Source organism: Lissotriton vulgaris, unplaced genomic scaffold (genome assembly GCF_964263255.1).
Source record: "Lissotriton vulgaris unplaced genomic scaffold, aLisVul1.2 SCAFFOLD_445, whole genome shotgun sequence".
NCBI lineage: Eukaryota > Metazoa > Chordata > Amphibia > Caudata > Salamandridae > Lissotriton > Lissotriton vulgaris.
The window spans coordinates 1034440-1050112 of NW_028241191.1; the positions used below are offsets into that span (position 1 = coordinate 1034440).

The 15673-nt window shown below is 43.2% G+C and overlaps 6 non-coding genes across 6 annotated transcripts; all 6 read right to left on the minus strand.

Annotated features, from left to right (window-relative positions):
• Positions 1 to 3081: 3081 nt before the first annotated feature.
• On the minus strand, positions 3082 to 3149 carry LOC147672077 (small nucleolar RNA SNORD50). Its single transcript, XR_015303625.1, has one exon. It is a non-coding gene; the product is annotated as a small nucleolar RNA SNORD50 (small nucleolar RNA).
• Positions 3150 to 3791: 642 nt separating this feature from the next.
• LOC147672078 (small nucleolar RNA SNORD103/SNORD85) lies at positions 3792 to 3877 on the minus strand. The gene has a single exon (XR_015303599.1). It is a non-coding gene; the product is annotated as a small nucleolar RNA SNORD103/SNORD85 (small nucleolar RNA).
• Positions 3878 to 7915: 4038 nt separating this feature from the next.
• On the minus strand, positions 7916 to 7983 carry LOC147672079 (small nucleolar RNA SNORD50). The gene has a single exon (XR_015303626.1). It is a non-coding gene; the product is annotated as a small nucleolar RNA SNORD50 (small nucleolar RNA).
• A 642-nt stretch (positions 7984 to 8625) lies between these two features.
• LOC147672080 (small nucleolar RNA SNORD103/SNORD85) lies at positions 8626 to 8711 on the minus strand. The gene has a single exon (XR_015303600.1). It is a non-coding gene; the product is annotated as a small nucleolar RNA SNORD103/SNORD85 (small nucleolar RNA).
• Positions 8712 to 12605: 3894 nt separating this feature from the next.
• LOC147672081 (small nucleolar RNA SNORD50) lies at positions 12606 to 12673 on the minus strand. Its single transcript, XR_015303627.1, has one exon. It is a non-coding gene; the product is annotated as a small nucleolar RNA SNORD50 (small nucleolar RNA).
• Positions 12674 to 13315: 642 nt separating this feature from the next.
• On the minus strand, positions 13316 to 13401 carry LOC147672082 (small nucleolar RNA SNORD103/SNORD85). The gene has a single exon (XR_015303602.1). It is a non-coding gene; the product is annotated as a small nucleolar RNA SNORD103/SNORD85 (small nucleolar RNA).
• Between the last annotated feature and the right edge of the window lie 2272 nt (positions 13402 to 15673).

Sequence of the window (15673 nt, forward strand, 5' to 3'; positions counted from 1 at the left end):
TTCTGATGGGGCGGATGGATGAGTGTCATATTTTGAACTGTTTTGGAGAGGTTTTCTTTGTCAAAGTAGGTTGTAGCCAACGGTTTGAGCACACAATTTTGCAGAAAGGCGTCATCCTGTCAAACATAAGAAGGGAAATGTGAAACTCAATCTTAGGGGTGAGTCGAGGCAGCTTTTAGGTGATTTATGTGTGCAAGAGATTATTAAGCCTGTTGATGTAGCAAAGTTGATTTCCGCTGTCCTAAAGTGGGCAAAAGGAGGGGTGTCTAAATAAGATTGTGTGCAGGTTGGCGCTCACTCACCAAGAATATAGTTACTGAACATCATTCGATTTCCAAAATACAGGAAATGATAGGCATGCTGAGGGATGCCGGGTATTTTACAACAATAGAACTTAATGCAGCACTTCATCAAATGATACTTGAAGCCAATTCTCAATTCTTAACTACCTCTGTTACGCCATTTGGTGCTTATAAATATTTGCGTATACCATGCCTACCCACATTCGTGACTACTATTTTACAAAGCTAATGTACAGATTTCAAAATCTCCAGCCAGTACAAGCTTTCCTGGACGATGGTTTGTTTCATGCCAATAGTGTCGAGGAATACAACAGGATATTAACAGGAATTCACGGGGTGCTGAAAGATAGGGAGTATGACTGTGACAAAAGAGAACTGCAAGTTTTTGACATTCTGTGGAGCATTCAATTTGGAGGTTTGGTGGAAGCAGTAACTGAGGGACTCTGTACGATTTACAAAGATCAACTAAGATTGTTCATACAAATGAGTGCATATTATTTGGGACAAGTGCTCGAGTTAAATCCCACAATATATTTACTTGGCATGGAAAACCACAGGGGCCATTTGATAGCTTCTACACGTGATGAGTACAAAGAAAAACATGCAGCAATTTTCGCTGCATGAAGTGTATAATCCTTTAAAAGCTCAATTTAGATCTAAATATTGCCCCATTTTTACAAGAACCAACATATCCGATCTATAAATATGTTATGTTATGTTATGTTACAAAAATTTTAATACCGCGCTCATACACCAATTGGTTTCTTGGCGCTCGAAGACAGTGGGAATATGGCACGGGGGATGTGAACAGCTAACCGTGAGCAAGACGGAACAAATGAGTTTTTAAAGATTTGCGAAAAGTGGGGTAGTCAGGAGTGAGCCGAATAGGGAGGGGAAGGGAGTTCCAAGTGAATGGGGCAAGGAAGGAGAAGCCAGCACCACCGTGCTTCTTACGTCGAAACCTTGGAATGACCAGCAGATTGTGGGCAGAGGATCTGAGGTGTCGGGAAGGAGTATAAGAGTGTAGACAGGAAGAAATAAAAGCAGGAGCAGAAAAGAAAAGAGATTTGAAAACGGTGCAACCAAGTTTGAAAATGCATCGTTGCGCAACCGGGAGCCAGTGCAAGGTTTTTAACAGTGGAGTGACATGTTGATGTTTTGGTTGCTGGAAGATTAATCTAGCAGCCTGGTTTTGCACCAGTTGAAGGCGTTGAAGGTGGTAGGCTGGAATCCCCACGTATAGACAGTTGGCATAGTCTAAACGTGAGGTAACCAGGGCCAAGATGACAAGAATGAGAGCCTCTGGAGACAGGTACCTTCGGATCTTCCCGATCCTGCGGAGATGAAAGAAGCAGGCCGAGGTGACAGCATTAATGTGCGGCCGCATCGAGAGATCACTGGAGATGACAACACCTAAGCTCTTCACGGAGTCAACTGGGCAAGGGGAAGGGCCGAGGGCAGGCGGCCAGAAGTTGGAAGTCCAAGGATGAGGGGGCCCACCGATCAGGACCAGCTCTGTCTTACTAGGATTGAGCTTCAGCTGACTGAAGTTCATCCACTCATAGATGGAAAGCATGGTGGATTGGAAGTTAGAGCGGGAGAGAGGGGAAGAGTCAATAGGAAAGATAAGTTGCAGATCATCTGCATAATTAAAAGTGGTAACAGAAGAGTGACGGAGGGAGACCAGAAGAGGCTGCATATAAAGATTGAACAGAAGGGGAGATAAGGCAGAACCCTGGGGGACACCACAAGAAAGTGAAGTGGAAGGGGCAGAAAAGGAGGATAGGTGAACAGATTGGGTCCGGAGTTGGAGAAAGGACACAATCCAAGACAGGGCCAGGCCCGAGATCCCAGCATTTCTGACACGGTCGACCAAAATGTCGTGGTCGACCGTGTCGAAAGCGGCCGAGAGATCAAGTAGTACCAGGGCCTGGGCCAAGTTCTTATCCGCCCCCTGTCTCAGCGTGTCCATGACCGCTGTCACCACTGCCTCCGTAGAGTGGGAGGGTCTGAAACCTGCCTGTTGGTCATCGAGGAAATGAGTCTCCTCGATGAAAGAGCTAAGGCAACGGGTGACATAGGTTTCCAAGACCTTCCCGAGATATGGGAGAAGGGAAATAGGTCGGTAATTGCCCAGTACCGCGGGATCGGAACCGGGTTTTTTCAAAATAGGTACCACCACAGCGCTTTTGAAAGCATTGGGGACAGAGCCTATGGAAAGTGAGCGGTTTAGGAGGTCCAGAGGAGGGTCAGGACATGCCATAAAGGCATCTCTAAGGATTTGGGGGGGACAGCAATCCTTGGGAGAGCCTGAGCCCACAGCCGAGAGTAGAGAGCGGAAAGTGTCTAAAGAAATCGGGGGAAAAACATTCAGGGAGTGAGGATTCGAAGGAGGAAGGGCGCTGGTGTGAGACGTAGTGGTAGGGGGAATATTGTTTTTAATTGTAGCAATTTTATCAATAAAAAAAGAATTGAGGGAGTCGCACAAAGCTTGTGATGGCTGAGACTGAGGTGTAACGCGGTCGGGTAAGGAAAGTTCAGCGACAATTGAGAAAATTTCTTTAGTTTTGGAAGCAGAGTTAATTACTTTTTGAGAAAAATAAGCAGATTTAGCCAGGATGATGGATGTTTTGTATGATTTAAGTAAGTCAGTGTAGACAGACTTCAGTGAAGGATCATAGTTACGCCTCCAGCGGCGCTCAGCCTGGCGAAGAAGGAGTTTGCTGGTCAACCTTAGTTGCAATCAGCAAGCAATAATCATATGTGGAATGGCAATCTGATTTCAGGAGTCAGATCCGTACGAGTTCTCTTCATAAAGTCAGGTTCGGGATTGTCTCATCATTAATCAGACTGATTTTAAACCTTACACCACATGTGGAGGAGCGAAGCATACTTTTAGAATGCAGCATCTGTATGACCATCTTAGGTCAGACAATGCATCTGTGCTTCTTAGAAGCACTACAGACAAATCGGTCTTTTCAAATAGATAGCATGGCCCACAAAACACCGACATCACAAGTTCACCCAATATCAAGAGGTAAGCTATAGCATGTACATAGGTCCCATAGCATGTACATAGGTCCCACAGCATACAAAGATCCAAGTCTTAGTAAGACAACGCAAGAAGGACATCAAGTTGCACAATAAAAGACATTTAAGCTACAAAGTCTAACTGACGCCTGCTTGAAAATAGTTCCTCACCTTTTTGGAGGGTAGCCGAGATAACAGCAGCATTCTTCGGGCCATCATTCCTAAAAGCGAAGGCACAGTATGTTAAGCACTATTTAGTAAGATAACCTGAAAGAAACAGTACATCATTCTTCACCCACTCGAGTCTCTACCTCACCGGAGCTGAAAAGTATAGCAAATCTTAACAGCCTGCAAGAGGAGAAGAGTTCCACGGTCCCTCCTTTAGCCCCACTTACGAAGCTCTCTTGCAAAAACACCAAGTCACTTTTAGCTGCCTGCAATATGATGCATGGGCGTCTGTCCAGCTCAGATTTATGAGTACATGATAGGTTTCTCATTATTGAACACTCGTTCTCAGTGAGGGCAAGTGTATCATCATCGCCAGAGGAGCCTGTAGAGGCAGCAGTCAGTGGTGACAAGGAACGAGGACCAAACATTTCACCAAAAAGCCGGAATGAGCACTGGTTAAGACATTGGCACTACAATCCATCAAGCCACATAGGAACAACTGAAAGGTACTCTCAACCTGCAATTCGAAGTAAGATGAATTATGGGGAGCACTGACAAACAGGTCAGTCACACTACTCAGTTGGACGAGGGCACAAAGGCTGGGGGAAAGGAATAGCAGAGTATCAAATGAAGGGGAGCTGAATGCTTACCAGATAAAAGAGCAGCACCTACAGGAGGAACCTCTAAAAAATGTAGCCTACAAGCTAAACATGAAAACTCAAGCTCAATTACTTTGCACACGCTGTGAACTAACTGGACCCTAATAGCCTAATCGTGAAGGATGGAAAAGAGTATCTGGTGGTTTGACATGCCAAAAACCAGACAGGTCATAAAGCTCACCCGTCAATAAGCAACTACAGAGGTTCACAAAGGCAAGAGAAGCCCCATGCCCGTGCTAACAGCCAATCAACACTCGCTTTCAAAATTACGTTCTCGGTTTTAACTGCACTGCGACACAAATCAGGCAATGTCTGGGTGTGCCATTTTCCCCTTTGGCCTTCTCCCTCTTCTGAAGGCTTGGGGTCTGGTTGCACCAAGAGGCAGATTACAGACAGGTCATGGAGTACAGGGGTTACATGGGAGCACCATGGTGGGTCTTGTAGCCTCCATGCTTCAGGAAGGCCTGGTGCAGGGGTGGAAGTAAGGGTGCAATCCTTACATTCTTCTCTCTATTATTCCCACCCAGTCTTGGATCTGGTCCCATGGTACGGACTTTGGGGCAGCATAATCTAATGGACATGCAGCACAATATCGCCTCTTGCGCTGAAAGGCTGACACTTGTTAGTGGGTTAACTGCAAAGGAGGAAAACTCAAAATGACAATTCATCCGAGTGGCTAGAGAAGTTTAAGTATGCAGTTTAGTGATTATATTTCCCCTTGGATGCAAACACTGCAATTATTTTGGTGAACAAAAGCAAATTATTGTATTCTTCTGTGGCAGTTTTATGGCTTTAGAGCATTTACTTAACTATGAGCGAACAACTTTACAAACCCACCACAAGACTCAGATTTTTTATTCTGAAGGGTCAATTTGCTTGTAAGTGTAGATCACCAGATATTTTTGGCAATGAATAGCAGCGGTTTTCAGTCCTGTCGTGTAAAGTTAGGGGAAGTGACCAACCAAAAGAACCAGCTTCAGAGAAAAATTAAGTACATCTAGTGCAGTGGGCGGCAGACATTTAGAGCAGGATAGACACTACCGGGTAGAGCAAAAAAGGGAGGAGGGCTGTGGCTATCTAACATACTGTTCAAATGAGGCTAGCCAAAGCAGTAACATGCTGGTCAATCAAGGTCAGGCTGACCCATCACAGCATGCAACGGCTGTGCCTGACCTAGAGTACATAGAATGCGGTTACGTCCCCACGCATGGTGAGAAGATGCAGTGGTCCTTTTCGGTTTAGCAGATAAATCGCGGACACAAAACATTCACTGGTCACAAAAGGCCAGCGTTAACTGAAATTGGAACCAAGAAAATATTCAAGTATTCTTTACTGGCCTAAAAGCTATCGGGATATAAGAAATGAACAGCACTGTGCACAGTTTTGTAGAAATTGCAAACTGGTGTCAGTTGTTTTAACAAAGTGGAAGATAAAGCTAAGGAGATACTGTAGGCCTAACCATGGCAACGTCGCAGAGTGTGCAACCGCCTACCGCAGTTTTCCAAAATCCAGGCAAGAAAAACATTAAGTGAAAACAATGGCACAGAGTTTTCAATCCTCATTAGGTAGAAATTGATAGAAAATCATTTGAAACACTGTTTTATTTCATTGGGTGATGAGGGCCAAACAAATGTGAACACTTACCAGAAACTGAGCCGATCCCAGCTGAATTTGGCAGAGGACCAAGTACACTGAAGCTGTGAATCGAAAGAAATGGCACTTTAAGGAGGATCACGTTTCGAAGTAGAAGCGCATAACTTTTAGTAGAAACAAGAAAGCAGGAAAATAATGACAAATATATCCCCTTAAGTGCTGCCTCGGTGCATTGGCCGACGGCAGCACTACCTCCCTAGTGCTGCGCACGACCATTGAACGTCCATACAGCACTAGTTCTAATGGACAGCGCAGCACTGGGGAGGAATGTTTAATAGCAGCTATGAGGATATGGCTGCACTAAGGATTCCGGGCTGCTACACAGTGAATTTGGAAACTGCACAGACCAAGATCTCAGAGACCAAATTGAGATGAATACTTATTTTAATAATCTTCATAAAAGATTACTCTGTAGACAAAAGTCCAGCCCCTGAGAGAATATGTATAAACAGCCAAGGGGTTTGAGAAGTTAATGTTACCTGCTCTGGCCATTGCAAGAAAGAGCACAATTGAGTCACCCTACTGTCAATGTTGTGAGTTAGAGAAAAGTCATATACAAAAGGAAGGGAGAGGGAGATATCTATTCAAGATGTGGTTCAAGGACACGAGGGAAGCAATTCCGCTGGTCCAGCAGTGGGAAAGAAGTGCAAAATATCAGGACACATTTAAAAGTGTGTTTAAGGCACATAACTCAGTGAGAGTAAGTCACATAAAGGAGAAAATAAATTATGCGAGTGAAAGAATGTCAAAAATGGCGTTAACAGTAGATAAAGAGTTATGACTGATTTGGGTTTACTTGTAACTATATTATAGGAATACAGTTTTACTGAAGTTCTGGCAAATGAGCTCCTGAAGGCTTCATATATTAAAAATGAAGTGTTTGGTGAGCACGTATCATTACTTACGGCTATATGAAGACTGCTTAGGAGATTAAGGACAGTGGTACTTACACAAAAGGTTACGTAGCGAGTGACAGTAGAGACCTAATTGGATGGGTTAATCAGGGTAGATTAGGGACCGCACCAGGTACAGATAGCCCATCGATTCTGATGGGGCGGATGGATGAGTCATATTTTGAACTGTTTTGGAGAGGTTTTCTTTGTCAAAGTAGGTTGTAGCAAACGGTTTGAGCACACAATTTTGCAGAAAGGCGTCATCCTGTCAAACATAAGAAGGGAAATGTGAAACTCAATCTTAGGGGTGAGTAGAGGCAGCTTTTAGGTGATTTATGTGTGCAAGAGATTATTAAGCCTGTTGATGTAGCACAGTTGATTTCCGCTGTCCTAAAGTGGGCAAAAGGAGGGGTGTCTAAATAAGATTGTGTGCAGGTTGGCGCTCACTCACCAAGAATATAGTTACTGAACATCATTCGATTTCCAAAATACAGGAAATGGTAGGCATGCAGAGGGATGCCGGGTATTTTACAACAATAGAACTTAATGCAGCACTTCATCAAATGATACTTGAAGCCAATTCTCAATTCTTAACTACCTCTGTTACGCCATTTGGTGCTTATAAATATTTGCGTATACCATGCTTACCCACATTCGTGACTACTATTTTACAAAGCTAATGTACAGATTTCAAAATCTCCAGCCAGTACAAGCTTTCCTGGACGATGGTTTGATTCATGCCAATAGTGTCGAGGAATACAACAGGATATTAACAGGAATTCACGGGGTGCTGAAAGATAGGGAGTATGACTGTGACAAAAGAACTGCAAGTTTTTGACATTCTGTGGAGCATTCAATTTGGAGGTTTGGTGGAAGCAGTAACTGAGGGACCCTGTACGATTTACAAAGATCAACTAAGATTGTTCATACAAATGAGTGCATATTATTTGGGACAAGTGCTCGAGTTAAATCCCACAATATATTTACTTGGCATGGAAAACCACAGGGGCCATTTGATAGCTTCTACACGTGATGAGTACAAAGAAAAACATGCAGCAATTTTCGCTGCATGAAGTGTATAATCCTTTAAAAGCTCAATTTAGATCTAAATATTGCCCCATTTTTACAAGAACCACCATATCCGATCTATAAATATGCTCAACCTTAGTTGCAATCAGCAAGCAATAATCATATGTGGAATGGCAATCTGATTTCAGGAGTCAGATCCGTACGAGTTCTCTTCATAAAGTCAGGTTCGGGATTGTCTCATCATTAATCAGACTGATTTTAAACCTTACACCACATGTGGAGGAGCGAAGCATACTTTTAGAATGCAGCATCTGTATGACCATCTTAGGTCAGACAATGCATCTGTGCTTCTTAGAAGCACTACAGACAAATCGGTCTTTTCAAATAGATAGCATGGCCCACAAAACACCGACATCACAAGTTCACCCAATATCAAGAGGTAAGCTATTGCATGTACATAGGTCCCATAGCATGTACATAGGTCCCACAGCATACAAAGATCCAAGTCTTAGTAAGACAACGCAAGAAGGACATCAAGTTGCACAATAAAAGACATTTAAGCTACAAAGTCTAACTGACGCCTGCTTGAAAATAGTTCCTCACCTTTTTGGAGGGTAGCCGAGATAACAGCAGCATTCTTCGGGCCATCATTCCTAAAAGCGAAGGCACAGTATGGTAAGCACTATTTAGTAAGATAACCTGAAAGAAACAGTACATCATTCTTCACCCACTCGAGTCTCTACCTCACCGGAGCTGAAAAGTATAGCAAATCTTAACAGCCTGCAAGAGGAGAAGAGTTCCACGGTCCCTCCTTTAGCCCCACTTACGAAGCTCTCTTGCAAAAACACCAAGTCACTTTTAGCTGCCTGCAATATGATGCATGGGCGTCTGTCCAGCTCAGATTTATGAGTACATGATAGGTTTCTCATTATTGAACACTCGTTCTCAGTGAGGGCAAGTGTATCATCATCGCCAGAGGAGCCTGTAGAGGCAGCAGTCAGTGGTGACAAGGAACGAGGACCACAACATTTCACCAAAAAGCAGGAATGAGCACTGGTTAAGACATTGGCACTACAATCCATCAAGCCACACAGGAACAACTGAAAGGTACTCTCAACCTGCAATTCGAAGTAAGATGAATTATGGGGAGCACTGACAAACAGGTCAGTCACACTACTCAGTTGGACGAGGGCACAAAGGCTGGGGGAAAGGAATAGCAGAGTATCAAATGAAGGGGAGCTGAATGCTTACCAGATAAAAGAGCAGCACCTACAGGAGGAACCTCTGAAAAATGTAGCCTACAAGCTAAACATGAAAACTCAAGCTCAATTACTTAGCACACGCTGTGAACTAACTGGACCCTAATAGCCTAATCGTGAAGGATGGAAAAGAGTATCTGGTGGTTTGACATGCCAAAAACCAGACAGGTCATAAAGCTCACCAGTCAATAAGCAACTACAGAGGTTCACAAAGGCAAGAGAAGCCCCATGCCCGTGCTAACAGCCAATCAACACTCGCTTTCAAAATTACGTTCTCGGTTTTAACTGCACTGCGACACAAATCAGGCAATGTCTGGGTGTGCCATTTTCCCCTTTGGCCTTCTCCCTCTTCTGAAGGCTTGGGGTCTGGTTGCACCAAGAGGCAGATTACAGACCGGTCATGGAGTACAGGGGTTACATGGGAGCACCATGGTGGGTCTTGTAGCCTCCATGCTTCAGGAAGGCCTGGTGCAGGGGTGGAAGTAAGGGTGCAATCCTTACATTCTTCTTTCTATTATTCCCACCCAGTCTTGGATCTGGTCCCATGGTACGGACTTTGGGGCAGCATAATCTAATGGACATGCAGCACAATATCGCCTCTTGCGCTGAAAGGCTGACACTTGTTAGTGGGTTAACTGCAAAGGAGGAAAACTCAAAATGACAATTCATCCGAGTGGCTAGAGAAGTTTAAGTATGCAGTTTAGTGATTATATTTCCCCTTGGATGCAAACACTGCAATTATTTTGGTGAACAAAAGCAAATTATTGTATTCTTCTGTGGCAGTTTTATGGCTTTAGAGCATTTACTTAACTATGAGCGAACAACTTTACAAACCCACCACAAGACTCAGATTTTTTATTCTGAAGGGTCAATTTGCTTGTAAGTGTAGATCACCAGATATTTTTGGCAATGAATAGCAGCGGTTTTCAGTCCTGTCGTGTAAAGTTAGGGGAAGTGACCAACCAAAAGAACCAGCTTCAGAGAAAAATTAAGTACATCTAGTGCAGTGGGCGGCAGACATTTGGAGCAGGATAGACACTACCGGGTAGAGCAAAAAAGGGAGGAGGGCTGTGGCTATCTAACATACTGTTCAAATGAGGCTAGCCAAAGCAGTAACATGCTGGTCAATCAAGGTCAGGCTGACCCATCACAGCATGCAACGGCTGTGCCTGACCTAGAGTACATAGAATGCGGTTACGTCCCCACGCATGGTGAGAAGATGCAGTGGTCCTTTTCGGTTTAGCAGATAAATAGCGGACACAAACCATTCACTGGTCACAAAAGGCCAGCGTTAACTGAAATTGGAACCAAGAAAATATTCAAGTATTCTTTACTGGCCTAAAAGCTATCGGGATATAAGAAATGAACAGCACTGTGCACAGTTTTGTAGAAATTGCAAACTGGTGTCAGTTGTTTTAACAAAGTGGAAGATAAAGCTAAGGAGATACTGTAGGCCTAACCATGGCAACGTCGCAGAGTGTGCAACCGCCTACCACAGTTTTCCAAAATCCAGGCAAGAAAAACATTAAGTGAAAACAATGGCACAGAGTTTTCAATCCTCATTAGGTAGAAATTGATAGAAAGTCATTTGAAACACTGTTTTATTTCATTGGGTGATGAGGGCCAAACAAATGTGAACACTTACCAGAAACTGAGCCGATCCCAGCTGAATTTGGCAGGGGACCAAGTACACTGAAGCTGTGAATCGAAAGAAATGGCACTTTAAGGAGGATCACGTTTCGAAGTAGAAGCGCATAACTTTTAGTAGAAACAAGAAAGCAGGAAAATAATGACAAATATATGGCTGCAATAAGGATTCCGGGCTGCTACACAGTGAATTTGGAAACTGCACAGACCAAGATCTCAGAGACCAAATTGAGATGAATACTTATTTTAATAATCTTCATAAAAGATTACTCTGTAGATAAAAGTCCAGCCCCTGAGAGAATATGTATAAACAGCCAAGGGGTTTGAGAAGTTAATGTTACCTGCTCTGGCCATTGCAAGAAAGAGCACAATTGATTCACCCTACTGTCAATGTTGCGAGTTAGAGAAAAGTCATATACAAAAGGAAGGGAGAGGGAGATATCTATTCAAGATGTGGTTCAAGGACACGAGGGAAGCAATTCCGCTGGTCCAGCAGTGGGAAAGAAGTGCAAAATATCAGGACACATTTAAAAGTGTGTTTAAGGCACATAACTCAGTGAGAGTAAGTCACATAAAGGAGAAAATAAATTATGCGAGTGAAAGAATGTCAAAAATGGCGTTAACAGTAGATAAAGAGTTATGACTGATTTGGGTTTACTGGTAACTATTTTATAGGAATACAGTTTTACTGAAGTTCTGGCAAATGAGCTCCTGAAGGCTTCATATATTAAAAATGAAGTGTTTGGTGAGCACGTATCATTACTTACGGCTATATGAAGACTGCTTAGGAGATTAAGGACAGTGGTACTTACACAAAAGGTTACGTAGCGAGTGACAGTAGAGACCTAATTGGATGGGTTAATCAGGGTAGATTAGGGACCGCACCAGGTACAGATAGCCCATCGATTCTGATGGGGCGGATGGATGAGTCATATTTTGAACTGTTTTGGAGAGGTTTTCTTTGTCAAAGTAGGTTGTAGCAAACGGTTTGAGCACACAATTTTGCAGAAAGGCGTCATCCTGTCAAACATAAGAAGGGAAATGTGAAACTCAATCTTAGGGGTGAGTCGAGGCAGCTTTTAGGTGATTTATGTGTGCAAGAGATTATTAAGCCTGTTGATGTAGCACAGTTGATTTCCGCTGTCCTAAAGTGGGCAAAAGGAAGGGTGTCTAAATAAGATTGTGTGCAGGTTGGCGCTCACTCACCAAGAATATAGTTACTGAACATCATTCGATTTCCAAAATACAGGAAATGGTAGGCATGCTGAGGGATGCCGGGTATTTTACAACAATAGAACTTAATGCAGCACTTCATCAAATGATACTTGAAGCCAATTCTCAATTCTTAACTACCTCTGTTACGCCATTTGGTGCTTATAAATATTTGCGTATACCATGCCTACCCACATTCGTGACTACTATTTTACAAAGCTAATGTACAGATTTCAAAATCTCCAGCCAGTACAAGCTTTCCTGGACGATGGCTTGATTCATGCCAATAGTGTCGAGGAATACAACAGGATATTAACAGGAATTCACGGGGTGCTGAAAGATAGGGAGTATGACTGTGACAAAAGAACTGCAAGTTTTTGACATTCTGTGGAGCATTCAATTTGGAGGTTTGGTGGAAGCAGTAACTGAGGGACCCTGTACGATTTACAAAGATCAACTAAGATTGTTCATACAAATGAGTGCATATTATTTGGGACAAGTGCTCGAGTTAAATCCCACAATATATTTACTTGGCATGGAAAACCACAGGGGCCATTTGATAGCTTCTACACGTGATGAGTACAAAGAAAAACATGCAGCAATTTTCGCTGCATGAAGTGTATAATCCTTTAAAAGCTCAATTTAGATCTAAATATTGCCCCATTTTTACAAGAACCACCATATCCGATCTATAAATATGCTCAACCTTAGTTGCAATCAGCAAGCAATAATCATATGTGGAATGGCAATCTGATTTCAGGAGTCAGATCCGTACGAGTTCTCTTCATAAAGTCAGGTTCGGGATTGTCTCATCATTAATCAGACTGATTTTAAACCTTACACCACATGTGGAGGAGCGAAGCATACTTTTAGAATGCAGCATCTGTATGACCATCTTAGGTCAGACAATGCATCTGTGCTTCTTAGAAGCACTACAGACAAATCGGTCTTTTCAAATAGATAGCATGGCCCACAAAACACCGACATCACAAGTTCACCCAATATCAAGAGGTAAGCTATAGCATGTACATAGGTCCCATAGCATGTACATAGGTCCCACAGCATACAAAGATCCAAGTCTTAGTAAGACAACGCAAGAAGGACATCAAGTTGCACAATAAAAGACATTTAAGCTACAAAGTCTAACTGACGCCTGCTTGAAAATAGTTCCTCACCTTTTTGGAGGGTAGCCGAGATAACAGCAGCATTCTTCGGGCCATCATTCCTAAAAGCGAAGGCACAGTATGTTAAGCACTATTTAGTAAGATAACCTGAAAGAAACAGTACATCATTCTTCACCCACTCGAGTCTCTACCTCACCGGAGCTGAAAAGTATAGCAAATCTTAACAGCCTGCAAGAGGAGAAGAGTTCCACGGTCCCTCCTTTAGCCCCACTTACGAAGCTCTCTTGCAAAAACACCAAGTCACTTTTAGCTGCCTGCAATATGATGCATGGGCGTCTGTCCAGCTCAGATTTATGAGTACATGATAGGTTTCTCATTATTGAACACTCGTTCTCAGTGAGGGCAAGTGTATCATCATCGCCAGAGGAGCCTGTAGAGGCAGCAGTCAGTGGTGACAAGGAACGAGGACCACAACATTTCACCAAAAAGCAGGAATGAGCACTGGTTAAGACATTGGCACTACAATCCATCAAGCCACACAGGAACAACTGAAAGGTACTCTCAACCTGCAATTCGAAGTAAGATGAATTATGGGGAGCACTGACAAACAGGTCAGTCACACTACTCAGTTGGACGAGGGCACAAAGGCTGGGGGAAAGGAATAGCAGAGTATCAAATGAAGGGGAGCTGAATGCTTACCAGATAAAAGAGCAGCACCTACAGGAGGAACCTCTGAAAAATGTAGCCTACAAGCTAAACATGAAAACTCAAGCTCAATTACTTTGCACACGCTGTGAACTAACTGGACCCTAATAGCCTAATCGTGAAGGATGGAAAAGAGTATCTGGTGGTTTGACATGCCAAAAACCAGACAGGTCATAAAGCTCACCAGTCAATAAGCAACTACAGAGGTTCACAAAGGCAAGAGAAGCCCCATGCCCGTGCTAACAGCCAATCAACACTCGCTTTCAAAATTACGTTCTCGGTTTTAACTGCACTGCGACACAAATCAGGCAATGTCTGGGTGTGCCATTTTCCCCTTTGGCCTTCTCCCTCTTCTGAAGGCTTGGGGTCTGGTTGCACCAAGAGGCAGATTACAGACAGGTCATGGAGTACAGGGGTTACATGGGAGCACCATGGTGGGTCTTGTAGCCTCCATGCTTCAGGAAGGCCTGGTGCAGGGGTGGAAGTAAGGGTGCAATCCTTACATTCTTCTCTCTATTATTCCCACCTAGTCTTGGATCTGGTCCCATGGTACGGACTTTGGGGCAGCATAATCTAATGGACATGCAGCACAATATCGCCTCTTGCGCTGAAAGGCACACACTTGTTAGTGGGTTAACTGCAAAGGAGGAAAACTCAAAATGACAATTCATCCGAGTGGCTAGAGAAGTTTAAGTATGCAGTTTAGTGATTATATTTCCCCTTGGATGCAAACACTGCAATTATTTTGGTGAACAAAAGCAAATTATTGTATTCTTCTGTGGCAGTTTTATGGCTTTAGAGCATTTACTTAACTATGAGCGAACAACTTTACAAACCCACCACAAGACTCAGATTTTTTATTCTGAAGGGTCAATTTGCTTGTAAGTGTAGATCACCAGATATTTTTGGCAATGAATAGCAGCGGTTTTCAGTCCTGTCGTGTAAAGTTAGGGGAAGTGACCAACCAAAAGAACCAGCTTCAGAGAAAAATTAAGTACATCTAGTGCAGTGGGCGGCAGACATTTGGAGCAGGATAGACACTACCGGGTAGAGCAAAAAAGGGAGGAGGGCTGTGGCTATCTAACATACTGTTCAAATGAGGCTAGCCAAAGCAGTAACATGCTGGTCAATCAAGGTCAGGCTGACCCATCACAGCATGCAACGGCTGTGCCTGACCTAGAGTACATAGAATGCGGTTACGTCCCCACGCATGGTGAGAAGATGCAGTGGTCCTTTTCGGTTTAGCAGATAAATAGCTGACACAAAACATTCACTGGTCACAAAAGGCCAGCGTTAACTGAAATTGGAACCAAGAAAATATTCAAGTATTCTTTACTGGCCTAAAAGCTATCGGGATATAAGAAATGAACAGCACTGTGCACAGTTTTGTAGAAATTGCAAACTGGTGTCAGTTGTTTTAACAAAGTGGAAGATAAAGCTAAGGAGATACTGTAGGCCTAACCATGGCAACGTCGCAGAGTGTGCAACCGCCTACCACAGTTTTCCAAAATCCAGGCAAGAAAAACATTAAGTGAAAACAATGGCACAGAGTTTTCAATCCTCATTAGGTAGAAATTGATAGAAAGTCATTTGAAACACTGTTTTATTTCATTGGGTGATGAGGGCCAAACAAATGTGAACACTTACCAGAAACTGAGCCGATCCCAGCTGAATTTGGCAGGGGACCAAGTACACTGAAGCTGTGAATCGAAAGAAATGGCACTTTAAGGAGGATCACGTTTCGAAGTAGAAGCGCATAACTTTTAGTAGAAACAAGAAAGCAGGAAAATAATGACAAATATATGGCTGCAATAAGGATTCCGGGCTGCTACACAGTGAATTTGGAAACTGCACAGACCAAGATCTCAGAGACCAAATTGAGATGAATACTTATTTTAATAATCTTCATAAAAGATTACTCTGTAGACAAAAGTCCAGCCCCTGAGAGAATATGTATAAACAGCCAAGGGGTTTGAGAAGTTAATGTTACCT